The sequence below is a fragment of the Rhinoderma darwinii genome (assembly GCF_050947455.1).
Source record: "Rhinoderma darwinii isolate aRhiDar2 chromosome 4 unlocalized genomic scaffold, aRhiDar2.hap1 SUPER_4_unloc_10, whole genome shotgun sequence".
Taxonomy (NCBI): Eukaryota; Metazoa; Chordata; class Amphibia; order Anura; family Rhinodermatidae; genus Rhinoderma; species Rhinoderma darwinii.
In genome coordinates, this window is record NW_027461754.1 from 280,912 (window position 1) to 307,584 (window position 26,673).

Here is a 26,673-nt window from a genome sequence, read left to right on the forward strand (position 1 = left end):
TTATCATTCTCTTCTTTTTATTGTGTTGATCAGAAGGTCCTCTAAGAAACATACTCCATTTACCATGTTGTGGCTTTTTTACGACTTTAATCAAAGTGGGGGAGCGTGGTTGTCTCTGTGGCGCAATTGGTTAGCGCGTTCGGCTGTTAACCGGAAGGTTGGTGGTTCAAGCCCACCCAGGGACGGCAGTGTCCTCTTTTTGTCTCAGTTGCATGTTACAGAAAATCCTATGGTGCCTCTCAACTTAAAGTTTCGGCCAGAAGAGGAGGGCACCGGTTGTAAGACCATTTCAACATGTACAGTGTGAAAAATTTTGAGAAGAGAAAAAAATCCCAGTGATTTGGATGACATAGTTGCAATGTAGAAAGAATGGTCCAGAGCCTTTGGCCCTCTTTGGTTGTGGGCCTAAATGTCTTTCCATGCGCCACTCTGTTTCAAAGAAGATGACACATGACATGAGAAACTGGGAGGTTCAAGCAAAGCTTGAAGGTTGTGAAAACTTTTTTTTGTCTGATAACCAAAAGGTTGGTGGTTCAAGCCCACCCAGGGATGATTGTACCCTCTTTTTGTTTCAGTTGCATGTCAGAGTTACAGAAAGTCCTACTGTGGCTCTCAACTGAGAGTTTCGGTCGGATGCCCATTTCAAATACCCAACACAAACAAGAGACCCCTCTGAAAATAGATAGAAGACGAGGGCACCGGGAGAGCATTTGTCGACAGGTTGAAACATCATCTATGAGACTAACAAAAGTTCCTTCGAGCCGGAATTGAACCAGCGACCTAAGGATTGCTGATTTTCTACTACAGTCCTCCGCTCTACCAGCTGAGCTATCGAAGGCTTGCCGAGCTGGTTGTCGGGTGCTTCCTAAGCTTGCAAATGAGTTACATGAGTAGGGAAACAGAGGAGAATTGTCCCGCTCTTTGAAAAACTCGGCAAACCAAAACTTTGGAGAATACGGGCGTCGATCCCGTTACCTCTCGCATGCTAAGCGAGCGCTCTACCATTTGAGCTAATCCCCCTTCTGGCAGTCCATGTTGGGGTCCATGCTGGTTTCCATGTTGGGGTGCCTGATTCACCACAATTGTGATCATCACATACTTTTCAACCTGTAGCTTTAAGCTTTTTTTTTTTTTTTTTTTAAGTGTGGATGTCTTTCTCCCGTAAAAGCAGAAGGAGCGTGGAGCTTACAGGGTGCCGGGTGGTGTAAAAGTATAGGTGAGTCGTTAGTGTACAGAGTGAAGAATTGTGGGAAGAGAAAAGAAATCAGAATGATTTAAATAAGAAAGTCGCAACGTAGAAAAGATGGTCTAGATCCAATGGCCCATTTGGTTGTGGGCCCAAAAGCCTTTGCCTGTGCCACTTTGTTGCAAAGGCGAAAACATGTGGCATGAGAAACTGGGAGGTTGCGTGTATAAAAAGCATAGTCTGAAGGTCGTGAAAATGAGATGGTCAGGGATCGGGGGTCTCTATTCTATTTTTACGAGAAAAACATGTGATTCCGACCGGGGATAATGGCCAAATTGTAACAGGGGGCGTGAGTAAAAGAGAGCACTTAGCAGAGGATGGTTTCGATCCATCGACCTCTGGGTTATGGGCCCAGCACGCTTCCGCTGCGCCACTCTGCTGCCATACCTCCAAAAGAGAGGGGTAGCCTATTACCCGCTGACTGTTGTTAAGACGCTAATGTGGAGGCCATCTCTGTGTTGCAATTGTCCATTTGTTGGCGGCTGTAGTTCCACGCAGTTGTTATGTTTTATCATTCTCTTCTTTTTATTGTGTTGATCAGAAGGTCCTCTAAGAAACATACTCCATTTACCATGTTGTGGCTTTTTTACGACTTTAATCAAAGTGGGGGAGCGTGGTTGTCTCTGTGGCGCAATTGGTTAGCGCGTTCGGCTGTTAACCGGAAGGTTGGTGGTTCAAGCCCACCCAGGGACGGCAGTGTCCTCTTTTTGTCTCAGTTGCATGTTACAGAAAATCCTATGGTGCCTCTCAACTTAAAGTTTCGGCCAGAAGAGGAGGGCACCGGTTGTAAGACCATTTCAACATGTACAGTGTGAAAAATTTTGAGAAGAGAAAAAAATCCCAGTGATTTGGATGACATAGTTGCAATGTAGAAAGAATGGTCCAGAGCCTTTGGCCCTCTTTGGTTGTGGGCCTAAATGTCTTTCCATGCGCCACTCTGTTTCAAAGAAGATGACACATGACATGAGAAACTGGGAGGTTCAAGCAAAGCTTGAAGGTTGTGAAAACTTTTTTTTGTCTGATAACCAAAAGGTTGGTGGTTCAAGCCCACCCAGGGATGATTGTACCCTCTTTTTGTTTCAGTTGCATGTCAGAGTTACAGAAAGTCCTACTGTGGCTCTCAACTGAGAGTTTCGGTCGGATGCCCATTTCAAATACCCAACACAAACAAGAGACCCCTCTGAAAATAGATAGAAGACGAGGGCACCGGGAGAGCATTTGTCGACAGGTTGAAACATCATCTATGAGACTAACAAAAGTTCCTTCGAGCCGGAATTGAACCAGCGACCTAAGGATTGCTGATTTTCTACTACAGTCCTCCGCTCTACCAGCTGAGCTATCGAAGGCTTGCCGAGCTGGTTGTCGGGTGCTTCCTAAGCTTGCAAATGAGTTACATGAGTAGGGAAACAGAGGAGAATTGTCCCGCTCTTTGAAAAACTCGGCAAACCAAAACTTTGGCGAATACGGGCGTCGATCCCGTTACCTCTCGCATGCTAAGCGAGCGCTCTACCATTTGAGCTAATCCCCCTTCTGGCAGTCCATGTTGGGGTCCATGCTGGTTTCCATGTTGGGGTGCCTGATTCACCACAATTGTGATCATCACATACTTTTCAACCTGTAGCTTTAAGCTTTTTTTTTTTTTTTTATTTTTTTTTTTTAAGTGTGGATGTCTTTCTCCCGTAAAAGCAGAAGGAGCGTGGAGCTTACAGGGTGCCGGGTGGTGTAAAAGTATAGGTGAGTCGTTAGTGTACAGAGTGAAGAATTGTGGGAAGAGAAAAGAAATCAGAATGATTTAAATAAGAAAGTCGCAACGTAGAAAAGATGGTCTAGATCCAATGGCCCATTTGGTTGTGGGCCCAAAAGCCTTTGCCTGTGCCACTTTGTTGCAAAGGCGAAAACATGTGGCATGAGAAACTGGGAGGTTGCGTGTATAAAAAGCATAGTCTGAAGGTCGTGAAAATGAGATGGTCAGGGATCGGGGGTCTCTATTCTATTTTTACGAGAAAAACATGTGATTCCGACCGGGGATAATGGCCAAATTGTAACAGGGGGCGTGAGTAAAAGAGAGCACTTAGCAGAGGATGGTTTCGATCCATCGACCTCTGGGTTATGGGCCCAGCACGCTTCCGCTGCGCCACTCTGCTGCCATACCTCCAAAAGAGAGGGGTAGCCTATTACCCGCTGACTGTTGTTAAGACGCTAATGTGGAGGCCATCTCTGTGTTGCAATTGTCCATTTGTTGGCGGCTGTAGTTCCACGCAGTTGTTATGTTTTATCATTCTCTTCTTTTTATTGTGTTGATCAGAAGGTCCTCTAAGAAACATACTCCATTTACCATGTTGTGGCTTTTTTACGACTTTAATCAAAGTGGGGGAGCGTGGTTGTCTCTGTGGCGCAATTGGTTAGCGCGTTCGGCTGTTAACCGGAAGGTTGGTGGTTCAAGCCCACCCAGGGACGGCAGTGTCCTCTTTTTGTCTCAGTTGCATGTTACAGAAAATCCTATGGTGCCTCTCAACTTAAAGTTTCGGCCAGAAGAGGAGGGCACCGGTTGTAAGACCATTTCAACATGTACAGTGTGAAAAATTTTGAGAAGAGAAAAAAATCCCAGTGATTTGGATGACATAGTTGCAATGTAGAAAGAATGGTCCAGAGCCTTTGGCCCTCTTTGGTTGTGGGCCTAAATGTCTTTCCATGCGCCACTCTGTTTCAAAGAAGATGACACATGACATGAGAAACTGGGAGGTTCAAGCAAAGCTTGAAGGTTGTGAAAACTTTTTTTTGTCTGATAACCAAAAGGTTGGTGGTTCAAGCCCACCCAGGGATGATTGTACCCTCTTTTTGTTTCAGTTGCATGTCAGAGTTACAGAAAGTCCTACTGTGGCTCTCAACTGAGAGTTTCGGTCGGATGCCCATTTCAAATACCCAACACAAACAAGAGACCCCTCTGAAAATAGATAGAAGACGAGGGCACCGGGAGAGCATTTGTCGACAGGTTGAAACATCATCTATGAGACTAACAAAAGTTCCTTCGAGCCGGAATTGAACCAGCGACCTAAGGATTGCTGATTTTCTACTACAGTCCTCCGCTCTACCAGCTGAGCTATCGAAGGCTTGCCGAGCTGGTTGTCGGGTGCTTCCTAAGCTTGCAAATGAGTTACATGAGTAGGGAAACAGAGGAGAATTGTCCCGCTCTTTGAAAAACTCGGCAAACCAAAACTTTGGAGAATACGGGCGTCGATCCCGTTACCTCTCGCATGCTAAGCGAGCGCTCTACCATTTGAGCTAATCCCCCTTCTGGCAGTCCATGTTGGGGTCCATGCTGGTTTCCATGTTGGGGTGCCTGATTCACCACAATTGTGATCATCACATACTTTTCAACCTGTAGCTTTAAGCTTTTTTTTTTTTTTTTATTTTTATTTTTTAAGTGTGGATGTCTTTCTCCCGTAAAAGCAGAAGGAGCGTGGAGCTTACAGGGTGCCGGGTGGTGTAAAAGTATAGGTGAGTCGTTAGTGTACAGAGTGAAGAATTGTGGGAAGAGAAAAGAAATCAGAATGATTTAAATAAGAAAGTCGCAACGTAGAAAAGATGGTCTAGATCCAATGGCCCATTTGGTTGTGGGCCCAAAAGCCTTTGCCTGTGCCACTTTGTTGCAAAGGCGAAAACATGTGGCATGAGAAACTGGGAGGTTGCGTGTATAAAAAGCATAGTCTGAAGGTCGTGAAAATGAGATGGTCAGGGATCGGGGGTCTCTATTCTATTTTTACGAGAAAAACATGTGATTCCGACCGGGGATAATGGCCAAATTGTAACAGGGGGCGTGAGTAAAAGAGAGCACTTAGCAGAGGATGGTTTCGATCCATCGACCTCTGGGTTATGGGCCCAGCACGCTTCCGCTGCGCCACTCTGCTGCCATACCTCCAAAAGAGAGGGGTAGCCTATTACCCGCTGACTGTTGTTAAGACGCTAATGTGGAGGCCATCTCTGTGTTGCAATTGTCCATTTGTTGGCGGCTGTAGTTCCACGCAGTTGTTATGTTTTATCATTCTCTTCTTTTTATTGTGTTGATCAGAAGGTCCTCTAAGAAACATACTCCATTTACCATGTTGTGGCTTTTTTACGACTTTAATCAAAGTGGGGGAGCGTGGTTGTCTCTGTGGCGCAATTGGTTAGCGCGTTCGGCTGTTAACCGGAAGGTTGGTGGTTCAAGCCCACCCAGGGACGGCAGTGTCCTCTTTTTGTCTCAGTTGCATGTTACAGAAAATCCTATGGTGCCTCTCAACTTAAAGTTTCGGCCAGAAGAGGAGGGCACCGGTTGTAAGACCATTTCAACATGTACAGTGTGAAAAATTTTGAGAAGAGAAAAAAATCCCAGTGATTTGGATGACATAGTTGCAATGTAGAAAGAATGGTCCAGAGCCTTTGGCCCTCTTTGGTTGTGGGCCTAAATGTCTTTCCATGCGCCACTCTGTTTCAAAGAAGATGACACATGACATGAGAAACTGGGAGGTTCAAGCAAAGCTTGAAGGTTGTGAAAACTTTTTTTTGTCTGATAACCAAAAGGTTGGTGGTTCAAGCCCACCCAGGGATGATTGTACCCTCTTTTTGTTTCAGTTGCATGTCAGAGTTACAGAAAGTCCTACTGTGGCTCTCAACTGAGAGTTTCGGTCGGATGCCCATTTCAAATACCCAACACAAACAAGAGACCCCTCTGAAAATAGATAGAAGACGAGGGCACCGGGAGAGCATTTGTCGACAGGTTGAAACATCATCTATGAGACTAACAAAAGTTCCTTCGAGCCGGAATTGAACCAGCGACCTAAGGATTGCTGATTTTCTACTACAGTCCTCCGCTCTACCAGCTGAGCTATCGAAGGCTTGCCGAGCTGGTTGTCGGGTGCTTCCTAAGCTTGCAAATGAGTTACATGAGTAGGGAAACAGAGGAGAATTGTCCCGCTCTTTGAAAAACTCGGCAAACCAAAACTTTGGAGAATACGGGCGTCGATCCCGTTACCTCTCGCATGCTAAGCGAGCGCTCTACCATTTGAGCTAATCCCCCTTCTGGCAGTCCATGTTGGGGTCCATGCTGGTTTCCATGTTGGGGTGCCTGATTCACCACAATTGTGATCATCACATACTTTTCAACCTGTAGCTTTAAGCTTTTTTTTTTTTTTTTTTTAAGTGTGGATGTCTTTCTCCCGTAAAAGCAGAAGGAGCGTGGAGCTTACAGGGTGCCGGGTGGTGTAAAAGTATAGGTGAGTCGTTAGTGTACAGAGTGAAGAATTGTGGGAAGAGAAAAGAAATCAGAATGATTTAAATAAGAAAGTCGCAACGTAGAAAAGATGGTCTAGATCCAATGGCCCATTTGGTTGTGGGCCCAAAAGCCTTTGCCTGTGCCACTTTGTTGCAAAGGCGAAAACATGTGGCATGAGAAACTGGGAGGTTGCGTGTATAAAAAGCATAGTCTGAAGGTCGTGAAAATGAGATGGTCAGGGATCGGGGGTCTCTATTCTATTTTTACGAGAAAAACATGTGATTCCGACCGGGGATAATGGCCAAATTGTAACAGGGGGCGTGAGTAAAAGAGAGCACTTAGCAGAGGATGGTTTCGATCCATCGACCTCTGGGTTATGGGCCCAGCACGCTTCCGCTGCGCCACTCTGCTGCCATACCTCCAAAAGAGAGGGGTAGCCTATTACCCGCTGACTGTTGTTAAGACGCTAATGTGGAGGCCATCTCTGTGTTGCAATTGTCCATTTGTTGGCGGCTGTAGTTCCACGCAGTTGTTATGTTTTATCATTCTCTTCTTTTTATTGTGTTGATCAGAAGGTCCTCTAAGAAACATACTCCATTTACCATGTTGTGGCTTTTTTACGACTTTAATCAAAGTGGGGGAGCGTGGTTGTCTCTGTGGCGCAATTGGTTAGCGCGTTCGGCTGTTAACCGGAAGGTTGGTGGTTCAAGCCCACCCAGGGACGGCAGTGTCCTCTTTTTGTCTCAGTTGCATGTTACAGAAAATCCTATGGTGCCTCTCAACTTAAAGTTTCGGCCAGAAGAGGAGGGCACCGGTTGTAAGACCATTTCAACATGTACAGTGTGAAAAATTTTGAGAAGAGAAAAAAATCCCAGTGATTTGGATGACATAGTTGCAATGTAGAAAGAATGGTCCAGAGCCTTTGGCCCTCTTTGGTTGTGGGCCTAAATGTCTTTCCATGCGCCACTCTGTTTCAAAGAAGATGACACATGACATGAGAAACTGGGAGGTTCAAGCAAAGCTTGAAGGTTGTGAAAACTTTTTTTTGTCTGATAACCAAAAGGTTGGTGGTTCAAGCCCACCCAGGGATGATTGTACCCTCTTTTTGTTTCAGTTGCATGTCAGAGTTACAGAAAGTCTCTCAACTGAGAGTTTCGGTCGGATGCCCATTTCAAATACCCAACACAAACAAGAGACCCCTCTGAAAATAGATAGAAGACGAGGGCACCGGGAGAGCATTTGTCGACAGGTTGAAACATCATCTATGAGACTAACAAAAGTTCCTTCGAGCCGGAATTGAACCAGCGACCTAAGGATTGCTGATTTTCTACTACAGTCCTCCGCTCTACCAGCTGAGCTATCGAAGGCTTGCCGAGCTGGTTGTCGGGTGCTTCCTAAGCTTGCAAATGAGTTACATGAGTAGGGAAACAGAGGAGAATTGTCCCGCTCTTTGAAAAACTCGGCAAACCAAAACTTTGGAGAATACGGGCGTCGATCCCGTTACCTCTCGCATGCTAAGCGAGCGCTCTACCATTTGAGCTAATCCCCCTTCTGGCAGTCCATGTTGGGGTCCATGCTGGTTTCCATGTTGGGGTGCCTGATTCACCACAATTGTGATCATCACATACTTTTCAACCTGTAGCTTTAAGCTTTTTTTTTTTTTTTTTTTTTAAGTGTGGATGTCTTTCTCCCGTAAAAGCAGAAGGAGCGTGGAGCTTACAGGGTGCCGGGTGGTGTAAAAGTATAGGTGAGTCGTTAGTGTACAGAGTGAAGAATTGTGGGAAGAGAAAAGAAATCAGAATGATTTAAATAAGAAAGTCGCAACGTAGAAAAGATGGTCTAGATCCAATGGCCCATTTGGTTGTGGGCCCAAAAGCCTTTGCCTGTGCCACTTTGTTGCAAAGGCGAAAACATGTGGCATGAGAAACTGGGAGGTTGCGTGTATAAAAAGCATAGTCTGAAGGTCGTGAAAATGAGATGGTCAGGGATCGGGGGTCTCTATTCTATTTTTACGAGAAAAACATGTGATTCCGACCGGGGATAATGGCCAAATTGTAACAGGGGGCGTGAGTAAAAGAGAGCACTTAGCAGAGGATGGTTTAGATCCATCGACCTCTGGGTTATGGGCCCAGCACGCTTCCGCTGCGCCACTCTGCTGCCATACCTCCAAAAGAGAGGGGTAGCCTATTACCCGCTGACTGTTGTTAAGACGCTAATGTGGAGGCCATCTCTGTGTTGCAATTGTCCATTTGTTGGCGGCTGTAGTTCCACGCAGTTGTTATGTTTTATCATTCTCTTCTTTTTATTGTGTTGATCAGAAGGTCCTCTAAGAAACATACTCCATTTACCATGTTGTGGCTTTTTTACGACTTTAATCAAAGTGGGGGAGCGTGGTTGTCTCTGTGGCGCAATTGGTTAGCACGTTTGGCTGTTAACCGGAAGGTTGGTGGTTCAAGCCCACCCAGGGACGGCAGTGTCCTCTTTTTGTCTCAGTTGCATGTTACAGAAAATCCTATGGTGCCTCTCAACTTAAAGTTTCGGCCAGAAGAGGAGGGCACCGGTTGTAAGACCATTTCAACATGTACAGTGTGAAAAATTTTGAGAAGAGAAAAAAATCCCAGTGATTTGGATGACATAGTTGCAATGTAGAAAGAATGGTCCAGAGCCTTTGGCCCTCTTTGGTTGTGGGCCTAAATGTCTTTCCATGCGCCACTCTGTTTCAAAGAAGATGACACATGACATGAGAAACTGGGAGGTTCAAGCAAAGCTTGAAGGTTGTGAAAACTTTTTTTTGTCTGATAACCAAAAGGTTGGTGGTTCAAGCCCACCCAGGGATGATTGTACCCTCTTTTTGTTTCAGTTGCATGTCAGAGTTACAGAAAGTCCTACTGTGGCTCTCAACTGAGAGTTTCGGTCGGATGCCCATTTCAAATACCCAACACAAACAAGAGACCCCTCTGAAAATAGATAGAAGACGAGGGCACCGGGAGAGCATTTGTCGACAGGTTGAAACATCATCTATGAGACTAACAAAAGTTCCTTCGAGCCGGAATTGAACCAGCGACCTAAGGATTGCTGATTTTCTACTACAGTCCTCCGCTCTACCAGCTGAGCTATCGAAGGCTTGCCGAGCTGGTTGTCGGGTGCTTCCTAAGCTTGCAAATGAGTTACATGAGTAGGGAAACAGAGGAGAATTGTCCCGCTCTTTGAAAAACTCGGCAAACCAAAACTTTGGAGAATACGGGCGTCGATCCCGTTACCTCTCGCATGCTAAGCGAGCGCTCTACCATTTGAGCTAATCCCCCTTCTGGCAGTCCATGTTGGGGTCCATGCTGGTTTCCATGTTGGGGTGCCTGATTCACCACAATTGTGATCATCACATACTTTTCAACCTGTAGCTTTAAGCTTTTTTTTTTTTTTTTTTTAAGTGTGGATGTCTTTCTCCCGTAAAAGCAGAAGGAGCGTGGAGCTTACAGGGTGCCGGGTGGTGTAAAAGTATAGGTGAGTCGTTAGTGTACAGAGTGAAGAATTGTGGGAAGAGAAAAGAAATCAGAATGATTTAAATAAGAAAGTCGCAACGTAGAAAAGATGGTCTAGATCCAATGGCCCATTTGGTTGTGGGCCCAAAAGCCTTTGCCTGTGCCACTTTGTTGCAAAGGCGAAAACATGTGGCATGAGAAACTGGGAGGTTGCGTGTATAAAAAGCATAGTCTGAAGGTCGTGAAAATGAGATGGTCAGGGATCGGGGGTCTCTATTCTATTTTTACGAGAAAAACATGTGATTCCGACCGGGGATAATGGCCAAATTGTAACAGGGGGCGTGAGTAAAAGAGAGCACTTAGCAGAGGATGGTTTCGATCCATCGACCTCTGGGTTATGGGCCCAGCACGCTTCCGCTGCGCCACTCTGCTGCCATACCTCCAAAAGAGAGGGGTAGCCTATTACCCGCTGACTGTTGTTAAGACGCTAATGTGGAGGCCATCTCTGTGTTGCAATTGTCCATTTGTTGGCGGCTGTAGTTCCACGCAGTTGTTATGTTTTATCATTCTCTTCTTTTTATTGTGTTGATCAGAAGGTCCTCTAAGAAACATACTCCATTTACCATGTTGTGGCTTTTTTACGACTTTAATCAAAGTGGGGGAGCGTGGTTGTCTCTGTGGCGCAATTGGTTAGCGCGTTCGGCTGTTAACCGGAAGGTTGGTGGTTCAAGCCCACCCAGGGACGGCAGTGTCCTCTTTTTGTCTCAGTTGCATGTTACAGAAAATCCTATGGTGCCTCTCAACTTAAAGTTTCGGCCAGAAGAGGAGGGCACCGGTTGTAAGACCATTTCAACATGTACAGTGTGAAAAATTTTGAGAAGAGAAAAAAATCCCAGTGATTTGGATGACATAGTTGCAATGTAGAAAGAATGGTCCAGAGCCTTTGGCCCTCTTTGGTTGTGGGCCTAAATGTCTTTCCATGCGCCACTCTGTTTCAAAGAAGATGACACATGACATGAGAAACTGGGAGGTTCAAGCAAAGCTTGAAGGTTGTGAAAACTTTTTTTTGTCTGATAACCAAAAGGTTGGTGGTTCAAGCCCACCCAGGGATGATTGTACCCTCTTTTTGTTTCAGTTGCATGTCAGAGTTACAGAAAGTCCTACTGTGGCTCTCAACTGAGAGTTTCGGTCGGATGCCCATTTCAAATACCCAACACAAACAAGAGACCCCTCTGAAAATAGATAGAAGACGAGGGCACCGGGAGAGCATTTGTCGACAGGTTGAAACATCATCTATGAGACTAACAAAAGTTCCTTCGAGCCGGAATTGAACCAGCGACCTAAGGATTGCTGATTTTCTACTACAGTCCTCCGCTCTACCAGCTGAGCTATCGAAGGCTTGCCGAGCTGGTTGTCGGGTGCTTCCTAAGCTTGCAAATGAGTTACATGAGTAGGGAAACAGAGGAGAATTGTCCCGCTCTTTGAAAAACTCGGCAAACCAAAACTTTGGAGAATACGGGCGTCGATCCCGTTACCTCTCGCATGCTAAGCGAGCGCTCTACCATTTGAGCTAATCCCCCTTCTGGCAGTCCATGTTGGGGTCCATGCTGGTTTCCATGTTGGGGTGCATGATTCACCACAATTGTGATCATCACATACTTTTCAACCTGTAGCTTTAAGCTTTTTTTTTTTTTTTTTTTTTTTAAGTGTGGATGTCTTTCTCCCGTAAAAGCAGAAGGAGCGTGGAGCTTACAGGGTGCCGGGTGGTGTAAAAGTATAGGTGAGTCGTTAGTGTACAGAGTGAAGAATTGTGGGAAGAGAAAAGAAATCAGAATGATTTAAATAAGAAAGTCGCAACGTAGAAAAGATGGTCTAGATCCAATGGCCCATTTGGTTGTGGGCCCAAAAGCCTTTGCCTGTGCCACTTTGTTGCAAAGGCGAAAACATGTGGCATGAGAAACTGGGAGGTTGCGTGTATAAAAAGCATAGTCTGAAGGTCGTGAAAATGAGATGGTCAGGGATCGGGGGTCTCTATTCTATTTTTACGAGAAAAACATGTGATTCCGACCGGGGATAATGGCCAAATTGTAACAGGGGGCGTGAGTAAAAGAGAGCACTTAGCAGAGGATGGTTTCGATCCATCGACCTCTGGGTTATGGGGCCAGCACGCTTCCGCTGCGCCACTCTGCTGCCATACCTCCAAAAGAGAGGGGTAGCCTATTACCCGCTGACTGTTGTTAAGACGCTAATGTGGAGGCCATCTCTGTGTTGCAATTGTCCATTTGTTGGCGGCTGTAGTTCCACGCAGTTGTTATGTTTTATCATTCTCTTCTTTTTATTGTGTTGATCAGAAGGTCCTCTAAGAAACATACTCCATTTACCATGTTGTGGCTTTTTTACGACTTTAATCAAAGTGGGGGAGCGTGGTTGTCTCTGTGGCGCAATTGGTTAGCGCGTTCGGCTGTTAACCGGAAGGTTGGTGGTTCAAGCCCACCCAGGGACGGCAGTGTCCTCTTTTTGTCTCAGTTGCATGTTACAGAAAATCCTATGGTGCCTCTCAACTTAAAGTTTCGGCCAGAAGAGGAGGGCACCGGTTGTAAGACCATTTCAACATGTACAGTGTGAAAAATTTTGAGAAGAGAAAAAAATCCCAGTGATTTGGATGACATAGTTGCAATGTAGAAAGAATGGTCCAGAGCCTTTGGCCCTCTTTGGTTGTGGGCCTAAATGTCTTTCCATGCGCCACTCTGTTTCAAAGAAGATGACACATGACATGAGAAACTGGGAGGTTCAAGCAAAGCTTGAAGGTTGTGAAAACTTTTTTTTGTCTGATAACCAAAAGGTTGGTGGTTCAAGCCCACCCAGGGATGATTGTACCCTCTTTTTGTTTCAGTTGCATGTCAGAGTTACAGAAAGTCCTACTGTGGCTCTCAACTGAGAGTTTCGGTCGGATGCCCATTTCAAATACCCAACACAAACAAGAGACCCCTCTGAAAATAGATAGAAGACGAGGGCACCGGGAGAGCATTTGTCGACAGGTTGAAACATCATCTATGAGACTAACAAAAGTTCCTTCGAGCCGGAATTGAACCAGCGACCTAAGGATTGCTGATTTTCTACTACAGTCCTCCGCTCTACCAGCTGAGCTATCGAAGGCTTGCCGAGCTGGTTGTCGGGTGCTTCCTAAGCTTGCAAATGAGTTACATGAGTAGGGAAACAGAGGAGAATTGTCCCGCTCTTTGAAAAACTCGGCAAACCAAAACTTTGGAGAATACGGGCGTCGATCCCGTTACCTCTCGCATGCTAAGCGAGCGCTCTACCATTTGAGCTAATCCCCCTTCTGGCAGTCCATGTTGGGGTCCATGCTGGTTTCCATGTTGGGGTGCCTGATTCACCACAATTGTGATCATCACATACTTTTCAACCTGTAGCTTTAAGCTTTTTTTTTTTTTTTTTTTTTTAAGTGTGGATGTCTTTCTCCCGTAAAAGCAGAAGGAGCGTGGAGCTTACAGGGTGCCGGGTGGTGTAAAAGTATAGGTGAGTCGTTAGTGTACAGAGTGAAGAATTGTGGGAAGAGAAAAGAAATCAGAATGATTTAAATAAGAAAGTCGCAACGTAGAAAAGATGGTCTAGATCCAATGGCCCATTTGGTTGTGGGCCCAAAAGCCTTTGCCTGTGCCACTTTGTTGCAAAGGCGAAAACATGTGGCATGAGAAACTGGGAGGTTGCGTGTATAAAAAGCATAGTCTGAAGGTCGTGAAAATGAGATGGTCAGGGATCGGGGGTCTCTATTCTATTTTTACGAGAAAAACATGTGATTCCGACCGGGGATAATGGCCAAATTGTAACAGGGGGCGTGAGTAAAAGAGAGCACTTAGCAGAGGATGGTTTCGATGCATCGACCTCTGGGTTATGGGCCCAGCACGCTTCCGCTGCGCCACTCTGCTGCCATACCTCCAAAAGAGAGGGGTAGCCTATTACCCGCTGACTGTTGTTAAGACGCTAATGTGGAGGCCATCTCTGTGTTGCAATTGTCCATTTGTTGGCGGCTGTAGTTCCACGCAGTTGTTATGTTTTATCATTCTCTTCTTTTTATTGTGTTGATCAGAAGGTCCTCTAAGAAACATACTCCATTTACCATGTTGTGGCTTTTTTACGACTTTAATCAAAGTGGGGGAGCGTGGTTGTCTCTGTGGCGCAATTGGTTAGCGCGTTCGGCTGTTAACCGGAAGGTTGGTGGTTCAAGCCCACCCAGGGACGGCAGTGTCCTCTTTTTGTCTCAGTTGCATGTTACAGAAAATCCTATGGTGCCTCTCAACTTAAAGTTTCGGCCAGAAGAGGAGGGCACCGGTTGTAAGACCATTTCAACATGTACAGTGTGAAAAATTTTGAGAAGAGAAAAAAATCCCAGTGATTTGGATGACATAGTTGCAATGTAGAAAGAATGGTCCAGAGCCTTTGGCCCTCTTTGGTTGTGGGCCTAAATGTCTTTCCATGCGCCACTCTGTTTCAAAGAAGATGACACATGACATGAGAAACTGGGAGGTTCAAGCAAAGCTTGAAGGTTGTGAAAACTTTTTTTTGTCTGATAACCAAAAGGTTGGTGGTTCAAGCCCACCCAGGGATGATTGTACCCTCTTTTTGTTTCAGTTGCATGTCAGAGTTACAGAAAGTCCTACTGTGGCTCTCAACTGAGAGTTTCGGTCGGATGCCCATTTCAAATACCCAACACAAACAAGAGACCCCTCTGAAAATAGATAGAAGACGAGGGCACCGGGAGAGCATTTGTCGACAGGTTGAAACATCATCTATGAGACTAACAAAAGTTCCTTCGAGCCGGAATTGAACCAGCGACCTAAGGATTGCTGATTTTCTACTACAGTCCTCCGCTCTACCAGCTGAGCTATCGAAGGCTTGCCGAGCTGGTTGTCGGGTGCTTCCTAAGCTTGCAAATGAGTTACATGAGTAGGGAAACAGAGGAGAATTGTCCCGCTCTTTGAAAAACTCGGCAAACCAAAACTTTGGAGAATACGGGCGTCGATCCCGTTACCTCTCGCATGCTAAGCGAGCGCTCTACCATTTGAGCTAATCCCCCTTCTGGCAGTCCATGTTGGGGTCCATGCTGGTTTCCATGTTGGGGTGCCTGATTCACCACAATTGTGATCATCACATACTTTTCAACCTGTAGCTTTAAGCTTTTTTTTTTTTTTTTTTTAAGTGTGGATGTCTTTCTCCCGTAAAAGCAGAAGGAGCGTGGAGCTTACAGGGTGCCGGGTGGTGTAAAAGTATAGGTGAGTCGTTAGTGTACAGAGTGAAGAATTGTGGGAAGAGAAAAGAAATCAGAATGATTTAAATAAGAAAGTCGCAACGTAGAAAAGATGGTCTAGATCCAATGGCCCATTTGGTTGTGGGCCCAAAAGCCTTTGCCTGTGCCACTTTGTTGCAAAGGCGAAAACATGTGGCATGAGAAACTGGGAGGTTGCGTGTATAAAAAGCATAGTCTGAAGGTCGTGAAAATGAGATGGTCAGGGATCGGGGGTCTCTATTCTATTTTTACGAGAAAAACATGTGATTCCGACCGGGGATAATGGCCAAATTGTAACAGGGGGCGTGAGTAAAAGAGAGCACTTAGCAGAGGATGGTTTCGATGCATCGACCTCTGGGTTATGGGCCCAGCACGCTTCCGCTGCGCCACTCTGCTGCCATACCTCCAAAAGAGAGGGGTAGCCTATTACCCGCTGACTGTTGTTAAGACGCTAATGTGGAGGCCATCTCTGTGTTGCAATTGTCCATTTGTTGGCGGCTGTAGTTCCACGCAGTTGTTATGTTTTATCATTCTCTTCTTTTTATTGTGTTGATCAGAAGGTCCTCTAAGAAACATACTCCATTTACCATGTTGTGGCTTTTTTACGACTTTAATCAAAGTGGGGGAGCGTGGTTGTCTCTGTGGCGCAATTGGTTAGCGCGTTCGGCTGTTAACCGGAAGGTTGGTGGTTCAAGCCCACCCAGGGACGGCAGTGTCCTCTTTTTGTCTCAGTTGCATGTTACAGAAAATCCTATGGTGCCTCTCAACTTAAAGTTTCGGCCAGAAGAGGAGGGCACCGGTTGTAAGACCATTTCAACATGTACAGTGTGAAAAATTTTGAGAAGAGAAAAAAATCCCAGTGATTTGGATGACATAGTTGCAATGTAGAAAGAATGGTCCAGAGCCTTTGGCCCTCTTTGGTTGTGGGCCTAAATGTCTTTCCATGCGCCACTCTGTTTCAAAGAAGATGACACATGACATGAGAAACTGGGAGGTTCAAGCAAAGCTTGAAGGTTGTGAAAACTTTTTTTTGTCTGATAACCAAAAGGTTGGTGGTTCAAGCCCACCCAGGGATGATTGTACCCTCTTTTTGTTTCAGTTGCATGTCAGAGTTACAGAAAGTCCTACTGTGGCTCTCAACTGAGAGTTTCGGTCGGATGCCCATTTCAAATACCCAACACAAACAAGAGACCCCTCTGAAAATAGATAGAAGACGAGGGCACCGGGAGAGCATTTGTCGACAGGTTGAAACATCATCTATGAGACTAACAAAAGTTCCTTCGAGCCGGAATTGAACCAGCGACCTAAGGATTGCTGATTTTCTACTACAGTCCTCCGCTCTACCAGCTGAGCTATCGAAGGCTTGCCGAGCTGGTTGTCGGGTGCTTCCTAAGCTTGCAAATGAGTTACATGAGTAGGGAAACAGAGGAGAATTGTCCCGCTCTTTGAAAAACTCGGCAAACCAAAACTTTGGAGAATACGGGCGTCGATCCCGTTACCTCTCGCATGCTAAGCGAGCGCTCTACCATTTGAGCTAATCCCCCTTCTGGCAGTCCATGTTGGGGTCCATGCTGGTTTCCATGTTGGGGTGCCTGATTCACCACAATTGTGATCATCACATACTTTTCAACCTGTAGCTTTAAGCTTTTTTTTTTTTTTTTTTTAAGTGTGGATGTCTTTCTCCCGTAAAAGCAGAAGGAGCGTGGAGCTTACAGGGTGCCGGGTGGTGTAAAAGTATAGGTGAGTCGTTAGTGTACAGAGTGAAGAATTGTGGGAAGAGAAAAGAAATCAGAATGATTTAAATAAGAAAGTCGCAACGTAGAAAAGATGGTCTAGATCCAATGGCCCATTTGGTTGTGGGCCCAAAAGCCTTTGCCTGTGCCACTTTGTTGCAAAGGCGAAAACATGTGGCATGAGAAACTGGGAGGTTGCGTGTATAAAAAGCATAGTCTGAAGGTCGTGAAAATGAGATGGTCAGGGATCGGGGGTCTCTATTCTATTTTTACGAGAAAAACATGTGATTCCGACCGGGGATAATGGCCAAATTGTAACAGGGGGCGTGAGTAAAAGAGAGCACTTAGCAGAGGATGGTTTCGATCCATCGACCTCTGGGTTATGGGCCCAGCACGCTTCCGCTGCGCCACTCTGCTGCCATACCTCCAAAAGAGAGGGGTAGCCTATTACCCGCTGACTGTTGTTAAGACGCTAATGTGGAGGCCATCTCTGTGTTGCAATTGTCCATTTGTTGGCGGCTGTAGTTCCACGCAGTTGTTATGTTTTATCATTCTCTTCTTTTTATTGTGTTGATCAGAAGGTCCTCTAAGAAACATACTCCATTTACCATGTTGTGGCTTTTTTACGACTTTAATCAAAGTGGGGGAGCGTGGTTGTCTCTGTGGCGCAATTGGTTAGCGCGTTCGGCTGTTAACCGGAAGGTTGGTGGTTCAAGCCCACCCAGGGACGGCAGTGTCCTCTTTTTGTCTCAGTTGCATGTTACAGAAAATCCTATGGTGCCTCTCAACTTAAAGTTTCGGCCAGAAGAGGAGGGCACCGGTTGTAAGACCATTTCAACATGTACAGTGTGAAAAATTTTGAGAAGAGAAAAAAATCCCAGTGATTTGGATGACATAGTTGCAATGTAGAAAGAATGGTCCAGAGCCTTTGGCCCTCTTTGGTTGTGGGCCTAAATGTCTTTCCATGCGCCACTCTGTTTCAAAGAAGATGACACATGACATGAGAAACTGGGAGGTTCAAGCAAAGCTTGAAGGTTGTGAAAACTTTTTTTTGTCTGATAACCAAAAGGTTGGTGGTTCAAGCCCACCCAGGGATGATTGTACCCTCTTTTTGTTTCAGTTGCATGTCAGAGTTACAGAAAGTCCTACTGTGGCTCTCAACTGAGAGTTTCGGTCGGATGCCCATTTCAAATACCCAACACAAACAAGAGACCCCTCTGAAAATAGATAGAAGACGAGGGCACCGGGAGAGCATTTGTCGACAGGTTGAAACATCATCTATGAGACTAACAAAAGTTCCTTCGAGCCGGAATTGAACCAGCGACCTAAGGATTGCTGATTTTCTACTACAGTCCTCCGCTCTACCAGCTGAGCTATCGAAGGCTTGCCGAGCTGGTTGTCGGGTGCTTCCTAAGCTTGCAAATGAGTTACATGAGTAGGGAAACAGAGGAGAATTGTCCCGCTCTTTGTAAAACTCGGCAAACCAAAACTTTGGAGAATACGGGCGTCGATCCCGTTACCTCTCGCATGCTAAGCGAGCGCTCTACCATTTGAGCTAATCCCCCTTCTGGCAGTCCATGTTGGGGTCCATGCCGGTTTCCATGTTGGGGTGCCTGATTCACCACAATTGTGATCATCACATACTTTTCAACCTGTAGCTTTAAGCTTTTTTTTTTTTTTTTTTTAAGTGTGGATGTCTTTCTCCCGTAAAAGCAGAAGGAGCGTGGAGCTTACAGGGTGCCGGGTGGTGTAAAAGTATAGGTGAGTCGTTAGTGTACAGAGTGAAGAATTGTGGGAAGAGAAAAGAAATCAGAATGATTTAAATAAGAAAGTCGCAACGTAGAAAAGATGGTCTAGATCCAATGGCCCATTTGGTTGTGGGCCCAAAAGCCTTTGCCTGTGCCACTTTGTTGCAAAGGCGAAAACATGTGGCATGAGAAACTGGGAGGTTGCGTGTATAAAAAGCATAGTCTGAAGGTCGTGAAAATGAGATGGTCAGGGATCGGGGGTCTCTATTCTATTTTTACGAGAAAAACATGTGATTCCGACCGGGGATAATGGCCAAATTGTAACAGGGGGCGTGAGTAAAAGAGAGCACTTAGCAGAGGATGGTTTCGATCCATCGACCTCTGGGTTATGGGCCCAGCACGCTTCCGCTGCGCCACTCTGCTGCCATACCTCCAAAAGAGAGGGGTAGCCTATTACCCGCTGACTGTTGTTAAGACGCTAATGTGGAGGCCATCTCTGTGTTGCAATTGTCCATTTGTTGGCGGCTGTAGTTCCACGCAGTTGTTATGTTTTATCATTCTCTTCTTTTTATTGTGTTGATCAGAAGGTCCTCTAAGAAACATACTCCATTTACCATGTTGTGGCTTTTTTACGACTTTAATCAAAGTGGGGGAGCGTGGTTGTCTCTGTGGCGCAATTGGTTAGCGCGTTCGGCTGTTAACCGGAAGGTTGGTGGTTCAAGCCCACCCAGGGACGGCAGTGTCCTCTTTTTGTCTCAGTTGCATGTTACAGAAAATCCTATGGTGCCTCTCAACTTAAAGTTTCGGCCAGAAGAGGAGGGCACCGGTTGTAAGACCATTTCAACATGTACAGTGTGAAAAATTTTGAGAAGAGAAAAAAATCCCAGTGATTTGGATGACATAGTTGCAATGTAGAAAGAATGGTCCAGAGCCTTTGGCCCTCTTTGGTTGTGGGCCTAAATGTCTTTCCATGCGCCACTCTGTTTCAAAGAAGATGACACATGACATGAGAAACTGGGAGGTTCAAGCAAAGCTTGAAGGTTGTGAAAACTTTTTTTTGTCTGATAACCAAAAGGTTGGTGGTTCAAGCCCACCCAGGGATGATTGTACCCTCTTTTTGTTTCAGTTGCATGTCAGAGTTACAGAAAGTCCTACTGTGGCTCTCAACTGAGAGTTTCGGTCGGATGCCCATTTCAAATACCCAACACAAACAAGAGACCCCTCTGAAAATAGATAGAAGACGAGGGCACCGGGAGAGCATTTGTCGACAGGTTGAAACATCATCTATGAGACTAACAAAAGTTCCTTCGAGCCGGAATTGAACCAGCGACCTAAGGATTGCTGATTTTCTACTACAGTCCTCCGCTCTACCAGCTGAGCTATCGAAGGCTTGCCGAGCTGGTTGTCGGGTGCTTCCTAAGCTTGCAAATGAGTTACATGAGTAGGGAAACAGAGGAGAATTGTCCCGCTCTTTGAAAAACTCGGCAAACCAAAACTTTGGAGAATACGGGCGTCGATCCCGTTACCTCTCGCATGCTAAGCGAGCGCTCTACCATTTGAGCTAATCCCCCTTCTGGCAGTCCATGTTGGGGTCCATGCTGGTTTCCATGTTGGGGTGCCTGATTCACCACAATTGTGATCATCACATACTTTTCAACCTGTAGCTTTAAGCTTTTTTTTTTTTTTTTTTTAAGTGTGGATGTCTTTCTCCCGTAAAAGCAGAAGGAGCGTGGAGCTTACAGGGTGCCGGGTGGTGTAAAAGTATAGGTGAGTCGTTAGTGTACAGAGTGAAGAATTGTGGGAAGAGAAAAGAAATCAGAATGATTTAAATAAGAAAGTCGCAACGTAGAAAAGATGGTATAAATCCAATGGCCCATTTGGTTGTGGGCCCAAAAGCCTTTGCCTGTGCCACTTTGTTGCAAAGGCGAAAACATGTGGCATGAGAAACTGGGAGGTTGCGTGTATAAAAAGCATAGTCTGAAGGTCGTGAAAATGAGATGGTCAGGGATCGGGGGTCTCTATTCTATTTTTACGAGAAAAACATGTGATTCCGACCGGGGATAATGGCCAAATTGTAACAGGGGGCGTGAGTAAAAGAGAGCACTTAGCAGAGGATGGTTTCGATCCATCGACCTCTGGGTTATGGGCCCAGCACGCTTCCGCTGCGCCACTCTGCTGCCATACCTCCAAAAGAGAGGGGTAGCCTATTACCCGCTGACTGTTGTTAAGACGCTAATGTGGAGGCCATCTCTGTGTTGCAATTGTCCATTTGTTGGCGGCTGTAGTTCCACGCAGTTGTTATGTTTTATCATTCTCTTCTTTTTATTGTGTTGATCAGAAGGTCCTCTAAGAAACATACTCCATTTACCATGTTGTGGCTTTTTTACGACTTTAATCAAAGTGGGGGAGTGTGGTTGTCTCTGTGGCGCAATTGGTTAGCGCGTTCGGCTGTTAACCGGAAGGTTGGTGGTTCAAGCCCACCCAGGGACGGCAGTGTCCTCTTTTTGTCTCAGTTGCATGTTACAGAAAATCCTATGGTGCCTCTCAACTTAAAGTTTCGGCCAGAAGAGGAGGGCACCGGTTGTAAGACCATTTCAACATGTACAGTGTGAAAAATTTTGAGAAGAGAAAAAAATCCCAGTGATTTGGATGACATAGTTGCAATGTAGAAAGAATGGTCCAGAGCCTTTGGCCCTCTTTGGTTGTGGGCCTAAATGTCTTTCCATGCGCCACTCTGTTTCAAAGAAGATGACACATGACATGAGAAACTGGGAGGTTCAAGCAAAGCTTGAAGGTTGTGAAAACTTTTTTTTGTCTGATAACCAAAAGGTTGGTGGTTCAAGCCCACCCAGGGATGATTGTACCCTCTTTTTGTTTCAGTTGCATGTCAGAGTTACAGAAAGTCCTACTGTGGCTCTCAACTGAGAGTTTCGGTCGGATGCCCATTTCAAATACCCAACACAAACAAGAGACCCCTCTGAAAATAGATAGAAGACGAGGGCACCGGGAGAGCATTTGTCGACAGGTTGAAACATCATCTATGAGACTAACAAAAGTTCCTTCGAGCCGGAATTGAACCAGCGACCTAAGGATTGCTGATTTTCTACTACAGTCCTCCGCTCTACCAGCTGAGCTATCGAAGGCTTGCCGAGCTGGTTGTCGGGTGCTTCCTAAGCTTGCAAATGAGTTACATGAGTAGGGAAACAGAGGAGAATTGTCCCGCTCTTTGAAAAACTCGGCAAACCAAAACTTTGGAGAATACGGGCGTCGATCCCGTTACCTCTCGCATGCTAAGCGAGCGCTCTACCATTTGAGCTAATCCCCCTTCTGGCAGTCCATGTTGGGGTCCATGCTGGTTTCCATGTTGGGGTGCCTGATTCACCACAATTGTGATCATCACATACTTTTCAACCTGTAGCTTTAAGCTTTTTTTTTTTTTTTTTTTAAGTGTGGATGTCTTTCTCCCGTAAAAGCAGAAGGAGCGTGGAGCTTACAGGGTGCCGGGTGGTGTAAAAGTATAGGTGAGTCGTTAGTGTACAGAGTGAAGAATTGTGGGAAGAGAAAAGAAATCAGAATGATTTAAATAAGAAAGTCGCAACGTAGAAAAGATGGTCTAGATCCAATGGCCCATTTGGTTGTGGGCCCAAAAGCCTTTGCCTGTGCCACTTTGTTGCAAAGGCGAAAACATGTGGCATGAGAAACTGGGAGGTTGCGTGTATAAAAAGCATAGTCTGAAGGTCGTGAAAATGAGATGGTCAGGGATCGGGGGTCTCTATTCTATTTTTACGAGAAAAACATGTGATTCCGACCGGGGATAATGGCCAAATTGTAACAGGGGGCGTGAGTAAAAGAGCGCACTTAGCAGAGGATGGTTTCGATCCATCGACCTCTGGGTTATGGGCCCAGCACGCTTCCGCTGCGCCACTCTGCTGCCATATCTCCAAAAGAGAGGGGTAGCCTATTACCCGCTGACTGTTGTTAAGACGCTAATGTGGAGGCCATCTCTGTGTTGCAATTGTCCATTTGTTGGCGGCTGTAGTTCCACGCAGTTGTTATGTTTTATCATTCTCTTCTTTTTATTGTGTTGATCAGAAGGTCCTCTAAGAAACATACTCCATTTACCATGTTGTGGCTTTTTTACGACTTTAATCAAAGTGGGGGAGCGTGGTTGTCTCTGTGGCGCAATTGGTTAGCGCGTTCGGCTGTTAACCGGAAGGTTGGTGGTTCAAGCCCACCCAGGGACGGCAGTGTCCTCTTTTTGTCTCAGTTGCATGTTACAGAAAATCCTATGGTGCCTCTCAACTTAAAGTTTCGGCCAGAAGAGGAGGGCACCGGTTGTAAGACCATTTCAACATGTACAGTGTGAAAAATTTTGAGAAGAGAAAAAAATCCCAGTGATTTGGATGACATAGTTGCAATGTAGAAAGAATGGTCCAGAGCCTTTGGCCCTCTTTGGTTGTGGGCCTAAATGTCTTTCCATGCGCCACTCTGTTTCAAAGAAGATGACACATGACATGAGAAACTGGGAGGTTCAAGCAAAGCTTGAAGGTTGTGAAAACTTTTTTTTGTCTGATAACCAAAAGGTTGGTGGTTCAAGCCCACCCAGGGATGATTGTACCCTCTTTTTGTTTCAGTTGCATGTCAGAGTTACAGAAAGTCCTACTGTGGCTCTCAACTGAGAGTTTCGGTCGGATGCCCATTTCAAATACCCAACACAAACAAGAGACCCCTCTGAAAATAGATAGAAGACGAGGGCACCGGGAGAGCATTTGTCGACAGGTTGAAACATCATCTATGAGACTAACAAAAGTTCCTTCGAGCCGGAATTGAACCAGCGACCTAAGGATTGCTGATTTTCTACTACAGTCCTCCGCTCTACCAGCTGAGCTATCGAAGGCTTGCCGAGCTGGTTGTCGGGTGCTTCCTAAGCTTGCAAATGAGTTACATGAGTAGGGAAACAGAGGAGAATTGTCCCGCTCTTTGAAAAACTCGGCAAACCAAAACTTTGGAGAATACGGGCGTCGATCCCGTTACCTCTCGCATGCTAAGCGAGCGCTCTACCATTTGAGCTAATCCCCCTTCTGGCAGTCCATGTTGGGGTCCATGCTGGTTTCCATGTTGGGGTGCCTGATTCACCACAATTGTGATCATCACATACTTTTCAACCTGTAGCTTTAAGCTTTTTTTTTTTTTTTTTTAAGTGTGGATGTCTTTCTCCCGTAAAAGCAGAAGGAGCGTGGAGCTTACAGGGTGCCGGGTGGTGTAAAAGTATAGGTGAGTCGTTAGTGTACAGAGTGAAGAATTGTGGGAAGAGAAAAGAAATCAGAATGATTTAAATAAGAAAGTCGCAACGTAGAAAAGATGGTCTAGATCCAATGGCCCATTTGGTTGTGGGCCCAAAAGCCTTTGCCTGTGCCACTTTGTTGCAAAGGCGAAAACATGTGGCATGAGAAACTGGGAGGTTGCGTGTATAAAAAGCATAGTCTGAAGGTCGTGAAAATGAGATGGTCAGGGATCGGGGGTCTCTATTCTATTTTTACGAGAAAAACATGTGATTCCGACCGGGGATAATGGCCAAATTGTAACAGGGGGCGTGAGTAAAAGAGAGCACTTAGCAGAGGATGGTTTCGATCCATCGACCTCTGGGTTATGGGCCCAGCACGCTTCCGCTGCGCCACTCTGCTGCCATATCTCCAAAAGAGAGGGGTAGCCTATTACCCGCTGACTGTTGTTAAGACGCTAATGTGGAGGCCATCTCTGTGTTGCAATTGTCCATTTGTTGGCGGCTGTAGTTCCACGCAGTTGTTATGTTTTATCATTCTCTTCTTTTTATTGTGTTGATCAGAAGGTCCTCTAAGAAACATACTCCATTTACCATGTTGTGGCTTTTTTACGACTTTAATCAAAGTGGGGGAGCGTGGTTGTCTCTGTGGCGCAATTGGTTAGCGCGTTCGGCTGTTAACCGGAAGGTTGGTGGTTCAAGCCCACCCAGGGACGGCAGTGTCCTCTTTTTGTCTCAGTTGCATGTTACAGAAAATCCTATGGTGCCTCTCAACTTAAAGTTTCGGCCAGAAGAGGAGGGCACCGGTTGTAAGACCATTTCAACATGTACAGTGTGAAAAATTTTGAGAAGAGAAAAAAATCCCAGTGATTTGGATGACATAGTTGCAATGTAGAAAGAATGGTCCAGAGCCTTTGGCCCTCTTTGGTTGTGGGCCTAAATGTCTTTCCATGCGCCACTCTGTTTCAAAGAAGATGACACATGACATGAGAAACTGGGAGGTTCAAGCAAAGCTTGAAGGTTGTGAAAACTTTTTTTTGTCTGATAACCAAAAGGTTGGTGGTTCAAGCCCACCCAGGGATGATTGTACCCTCTTTTTGTTTCAGTTGCATGTCAGAGTTACAGAAAGTCCTACTGTGGCTCTCAACTGAGAGTTTCGGTCGGATGCCCATTTCAAATACCCAACACAAACAAGAGACCCCTCTGAAAATAGATAGAAGACGAGGGCACCGGGAGAGCATTTGTCGACAGGTTGAAACATCATCTATGAGACTAACAAAAGTTCCTTCGAGCCGGAATTGAACCAGCGACCTAAGGATTGCTGATTTTCTACTACAGTCCTCCGCTCTACCAGCTGAGCTATCGAAGGCTTGCCGAGCTGGTTGTCGGGTGCTTCCTAAGCTTGCAAATGAGTTACATGAGTAGGGAAACAGAGGAGAATTGTCCCGCTCTTTGAAAAACTCGGCAAACCAAAACTTTGGAGAATACGGGCGTCGATCCCGTTACCTCTCGCATGCTAAGCGAGCGCTCTACCATTTGAGCTAATCCCCCTTCTGGCAGTCCATGTTGGGGTCCATGCTGGTTTCCATGTTGGGGTGCCTGATTCACCACAATTGTGATCATCACATACTTTTCAACCTGTAGCTTTAAGCTTTTTTTTTTTTTTTTTTAAGTGTGGATGTCTTTCTCCCGTAAAAGCAGAAGGAGCGTGGAGCTTACAGGGTGCCGGGTGGTGTAAAAGTATAGGTGAGTCGTTAGTGTACAGAGTGAAGAATTGTGGGAAGAGAAAAGAAATCAGAATGATTTAAATAAGAAAGTCGCAACGTAGAAAAGATGGTCTAGATCCAATGGCCCATTTGGTTGTGGGCCCAAAAGCCTTTGCCTGTGCCACTTTGTTGCAAAGGCGAAAACATGTGGCATGAGAAACTGGGAGGTTGCGTGTATAAAAAGCATAGTCTGAAGGTCGTGAAAATGAGATGGTCAGGGATCGGGGGTCTCTATTCTATTTTTACGAGAAAAACATGTGATTCCGACCGGGGATAATGGCCAAATTGTAACAGGGGGCGTGAGTAAAAGAGAGCACTTAGCAGAGGATGGTTTCGATCCATCGACCTCTGGGTTATGGGCCCAGCACGCTTCCGCTGCGCCACTCTGCTGCCATACCTCCAAAAGAGAGGGGTAGCCTATTACCCGCTGACTGTTGTTAAGACGCTAATGTGGAGGCCATCTCTGTGTTGCAATTGTCCATTTGTTGGCGGCTGTAGTTCCACGCAGTTGTTATGTTTTATCATTCTCTTCTTTTTATTGTGTTGATCAGAAGGTCCTCTAAGAAACATACTCCATTTACCATGTTGTGGCTTTTTTACGACTTTAATCAAAGTGGGGGAGCGTGGTTGTCTCTGTGGCGCAATTGGTTAGCGCGTTCGGCTGTTAACCGGAAGGTTGGTGGTTCAAGCCCACCCAGGGACGGCAGTGTCCTCTTTTTGTCTCAGTTGCATGTTACAGAAAATCCTATGGTGCCTCTCAACTTAAAGTTTCGGCCAGAAGAGGAGGGCACCGGTTGTAAGACCATTTCAACATGTACAGTGTGAAAAATTTTGAGAAGAGAAAAAAATCCCAGTGATTTGGAT

General features: G+C 45.7%; 30 non-coding genes across 30 annotated transcripts; 15 read left to right on the top strand and 15 right to left on the bottom strand.

Moving 5' to 3' along the window:
• The first annotated feature begins 111 nt into the window (after positions 1–111).
• On the top strand, positions 112–185 carry TRNAN-GUU (transfer RNA asparagine (anticodon GUU)). Its single transcript has one exon. It is a non-coding gene; the product is annotated as a tRNA-Asn (tRNA).
• Positions 186–752: 567 nt separating this feature from the next.
• TRNAY-GUA (transfer RNA tyrosine (anticodon GUA)) lies at positions 753–838 on the bottom strand. The gene is given in 2 exon segments: positions 753–788; positions 802–838. It is a non-coding gene; the product is annotated as a tRNA-Tyr (tRNA).
• Positions 839–1,865: 1,027 nt separating this feature from the next.
• TRNAN-GUU (transfer RNA asparagine (anticodon GUU)) lies at positions 1,866–1,939 on the top strand. The gene has a single exon. It is a non-coding gene; the product is annotated as a tRNA-Asn (tRNA).
• Positions 1,940–2,506: 567 nt separating this feature from the next.
• Positions 2,507–2,592, bottom strand: TRNAY-GUA (transfer RNA tyrosine (anticodon GUA)). Its single transcript is given in 2 exon segments — positions 2,507–2,542; positions 2,556–2,592. It is a non-coding gene; the product is annotated as a tRNA-Tyr (tRNA).
• Positions 2,593–3,629: 1,037 nt separating this feature from the next.
• On the top strand, positions 3,630–3,703 carry TRNAN-GUU (transfer RNA asparagine (anticodon GUU)). Its single transcript has one exon. It is a non-coding gene; the product is annotated as a tRNA-Asn (tRNA).
• Positions 3,704–4,270: 567 nt separating this feature from the next.
• Positions 4,271–4,356, bottom strand: TRNAY-GUA (transfer RNA tyrosine (anticodon GUA)). The gene is given in 2 exon segments: positions 4,271–4,306; positions 4,320–4,356. It is a non-coding gene; the product is annotated as a tRNA-Tyr (tRNA).
• A 1,037-nt stretch (positions 4,357–5,393) lies between these two features.
• TRNAN-GUU (transfer RNA asparagine (anticodon GUU)) lies at positions 5,394–5,467 on the top strand. The gene has a single exon. It is a non-coding gene; the product is annotated as a tRNA-Asn (tRNA).
• Positions 5,468–6,034: 567 nt separating this feature from the next.
• Positions 6,035–6,120, bottom strand: TRNAY-GUA (transfer RNA tyrosine (anticodon GUA)). The gene is given in 2 exon segments: positions 6,035–6,070; positions 6,084–6,120. It is a non-coding gene; the product is annotated as a tRNA-Tyr (tRNA).
• Positions 6,121–7,147: 1,027 nt separating this feature from the next.
• TRNAN-GUU (transfer RNA asparagine (anticodon GUU)) lies at positions 7,148–7,221 on the top strand. Its single transcript has one exon. It is a non-coding gene; the product is annotated as a tRNA-Asn (tRNA).
• A 557-nt stretch (positions 7,222–7,778) lies between these two features.
• On the bottom strand, positions 7,779–7,864 carry TRNAY-GUA (transfer RNA tyrosine (anticodon GUA)). The gene is given in 2 exon segments: positions 7,779–7,814; positions 7,828–7,864. It is a non-coding gene; the product is annotated as a tRNA-Tyr (tRNA).
• Positions 7,865–9,534: 1,670 nt separating this feature from the next.
• On the bottom strand, positions 9,535–9,620 carry TRNAY-GUA (transfer RNA tyrosine (anticodon GUA)). Its single transcript is given in 2 exon segments — positions 9,535–9,570; positions 9,584–9,620. It is a non-coding gene; the product is annotated as a tRNA-Tyr (tRNA).
• A 1,027-nt stretch (positions 9,621–10,647) lies between these two features.
• TRNAN-GUU (transfer RNA asparagine (anticodon GUU)) lies at positions 10,648–10,721 on the top strand. The gene has a single exon. It is a non-coding gene; the product is annotated as a tRNA-Asn (tRNA).
• Positions 10,722–11,288: 567 nt separating this feature from the next.
• Positions 11,289–11,374, bottom strand: TRNAY-GUA (transfer RNA tyrosine (anticodon GUA)). The gene is given in 2 exon segments: positions 11,289–11,324; positions 11,338–11,374. It is a non-coding gene; the product is annotated as a tRNA-Tyr (tRNA).
• Positions 11,375–12,405: 1,031 nt separating this feature from the next.
• On the top strand, positions 12,406–12,479 carry TRNAN-GUU (transfer RNA asparagine (anticodon GUU)). Its single transcript has one exon. It is a non-coding gene; the product is annotated as a tRNA-Asn (tRNA).
• A 567-nt stretch (positions 12,480–13,046) lies between these two features.
• On the bottom strand, positions 13,047–13,132 carry TRNAY-GUA (transfer RNA tyrosine (anticodon GUA)). Its single transcript is given in 2 exon segments — positions 13,047–13,082; positions 13,096–13,132. It is a non-coding gene; the product is annotated as a tRNA-Tyr (tRNA).
• Positions 13,133–14,162: 1,030 nt separating this feature from the next.
• On the top strand, positions 14,163–14,236 carry TRNAN-GUU (transfer RNA asparagine (anticodon GUU)). The gene has a single exon. It is a non-coding gene; the product is annotated as a tRNA-Asn (tRNA).
• A 567-nt stretch (positions 14,237–14,803) lies between these two features.
• On the bottom strand, positions 14,804–14,889 carry TRNAY-GUA (transfer RNA tyrosine (anticodon GUA)). The gene is given in 2 exon segments: positions 14,804–14,839; positions 14,853–14,889. It is a non-coding gene; the product is annotated as a tRNA-Tyr (tRNA).
• A 1,027-nt stretch (positions 14,890–15,916) lies between these two features.
• TRNAN-GUU (transfer RNA asparagine (anticodon GUU)) lies at positions 15,917–15,990 on the top strand. The gene has a single exon. It is a non-coding gene; the product is annotated as a tRNA-Asn (tRNA).
• A 567-nt stretch (positions 15,991–16,557) lies between these two features.
• TRNAY-GUA (transfer RNA tyrosine (anticodon GUA)) lies at positions 16,558–16,643 on the bottom strand. The gene is given in 2 exon segments: positions 16,558–16,593; positions 16,607–16,643. It is a non-coding gene; the product is annotated as a tRNA-Tyr (tRNA).
• A 1,027-nt stretch (positions 16,644–17,670) lies between these two features.
• On the top strand, positions 17,671–17,744 carry TRNAN-GUU (transfer RNA asparagine (anticodon GUU)). The gene has a single exon. It is a non-coding gene; the product is annotated as a tRNA-Asn (tRNA).
• A 567-nt stretch (positions 17,745–18,311) lies between these two features.
• TRNAY-GUA (transfer RNA tyrosine (anticodon GUA)) lies at positions 18,312–18,397 on the bottom strand. Its single transcript is given in 2 exon segments — positions 18,312–18,347; positions 18,361–18,397. It is a non-coding gene; the product is annotated as a tRNA-Tyr (tRNA).
• Positions 18,398–19,424: 1,027 nt separating this feature from the next.
• On the top strand, positions 19,425–19,498 carry TRNAN-GUU (transfer RNA asparagine (anticodon GUU)). The gene has a single exon. It is a non-coding gene; the product is annotated as a tRNA-Asn (tRNA).
• Positions 19,499–20,065: 567 nt separating this feature from the next.
• Positions 20,066–20,151, bottom strand: TRNAY-GUA (transfer RNA tyrosine (anticodon GUA)). The gene is given in 2 exon segments: positions 20,066–20,101; positions 20,115–20,151. It is a non-coding gene; the product is annotated as a tRNA-Tyr (tRNA).
• Positions 20,152–21,178: 1,027 nt separating this feature from the next.
• On the top strand, positions 21,179–21,252 carry TRNAN-GUU (transfer RNA asparagine (anticodon GUU)). The gene has a single exon. It is a non-coding gene; the product is annotated as a tRNA-Asn (tRNA).
• A 567-nt stretch (positions 21,253–21,819) lies between these two features.
• On the bottom strand, positions 21,820–21,905 carry TRNAY-GUA (transfer RNA tyrosine (anticodon GUA)). Its single transcript is given in 2 exon segments — positions 21,820–21,855; positions 21,869–21,905. It is a non-coding gene; the product is annotated as a tRNA-Tyr (tRNA).
• Positions 21,906–22,932: 1,027 nt separating this feature from the next.
• TRNAN-GUU (transfer RNA asparagine (anticodon GUU)) lies at positions 22,933–23,006 on the top strand. The gene has a single exon. It is a non-coding gene; the product is annotated as a tRNA-Asn (tRNA).
• Positions 23,007–23,573: 567 nt separating this feature from the next.
• Positions 23,574–23,659, bottom strand: TRNAY-GUA (transfer RNA tyrosine (anticodon GUA)). Its single transcript is given in 2 exon segments — positions 23,574–23,609; positions 23,623–23,659. It is a non-coding gene; the product is annotated as a tRNA-Tyr (tRNA).
• Positions 23,660–24,685: 1,026 nt separating this feature from the next.
• TRNAN-GUU (transfer RNA asparagine (anticodon GUU)) lies at positions 24,686–24,759 on the top strand. The gene has a single exon. It is a non-coding gene; the product is annotated as a tRNA-Asn (tRNA).
• Positions 24,760–25,326: 567 nt separating this feature from the next.
• TRNAY-GUA (transfer RNA tyrosine (anticodon GUA)) lies at positions 25,327–25,412 on the bottom strand. Its single transcript is given in 2 exon segments — positions 25,327–25,362; positions 25,376–25,412. It is a non-coding gene; the product is annotated as a tRNA-Tyr (tRNA).
• A 1,026-nt stretch (positions 25,413–26,438) lies between these two features.
• On the top strand, positions 26,439–26,512 carry TRNAN-GUU (transfer RNA asparagine (anticodon GUU)). The gene has a single exon. It is a non-coding gene; the product is annotated as a tRNA-Asn (tRNA).
• The last annotated feature ends 161 nt before the right edge of the window (positions 26,513–26,673 follow it).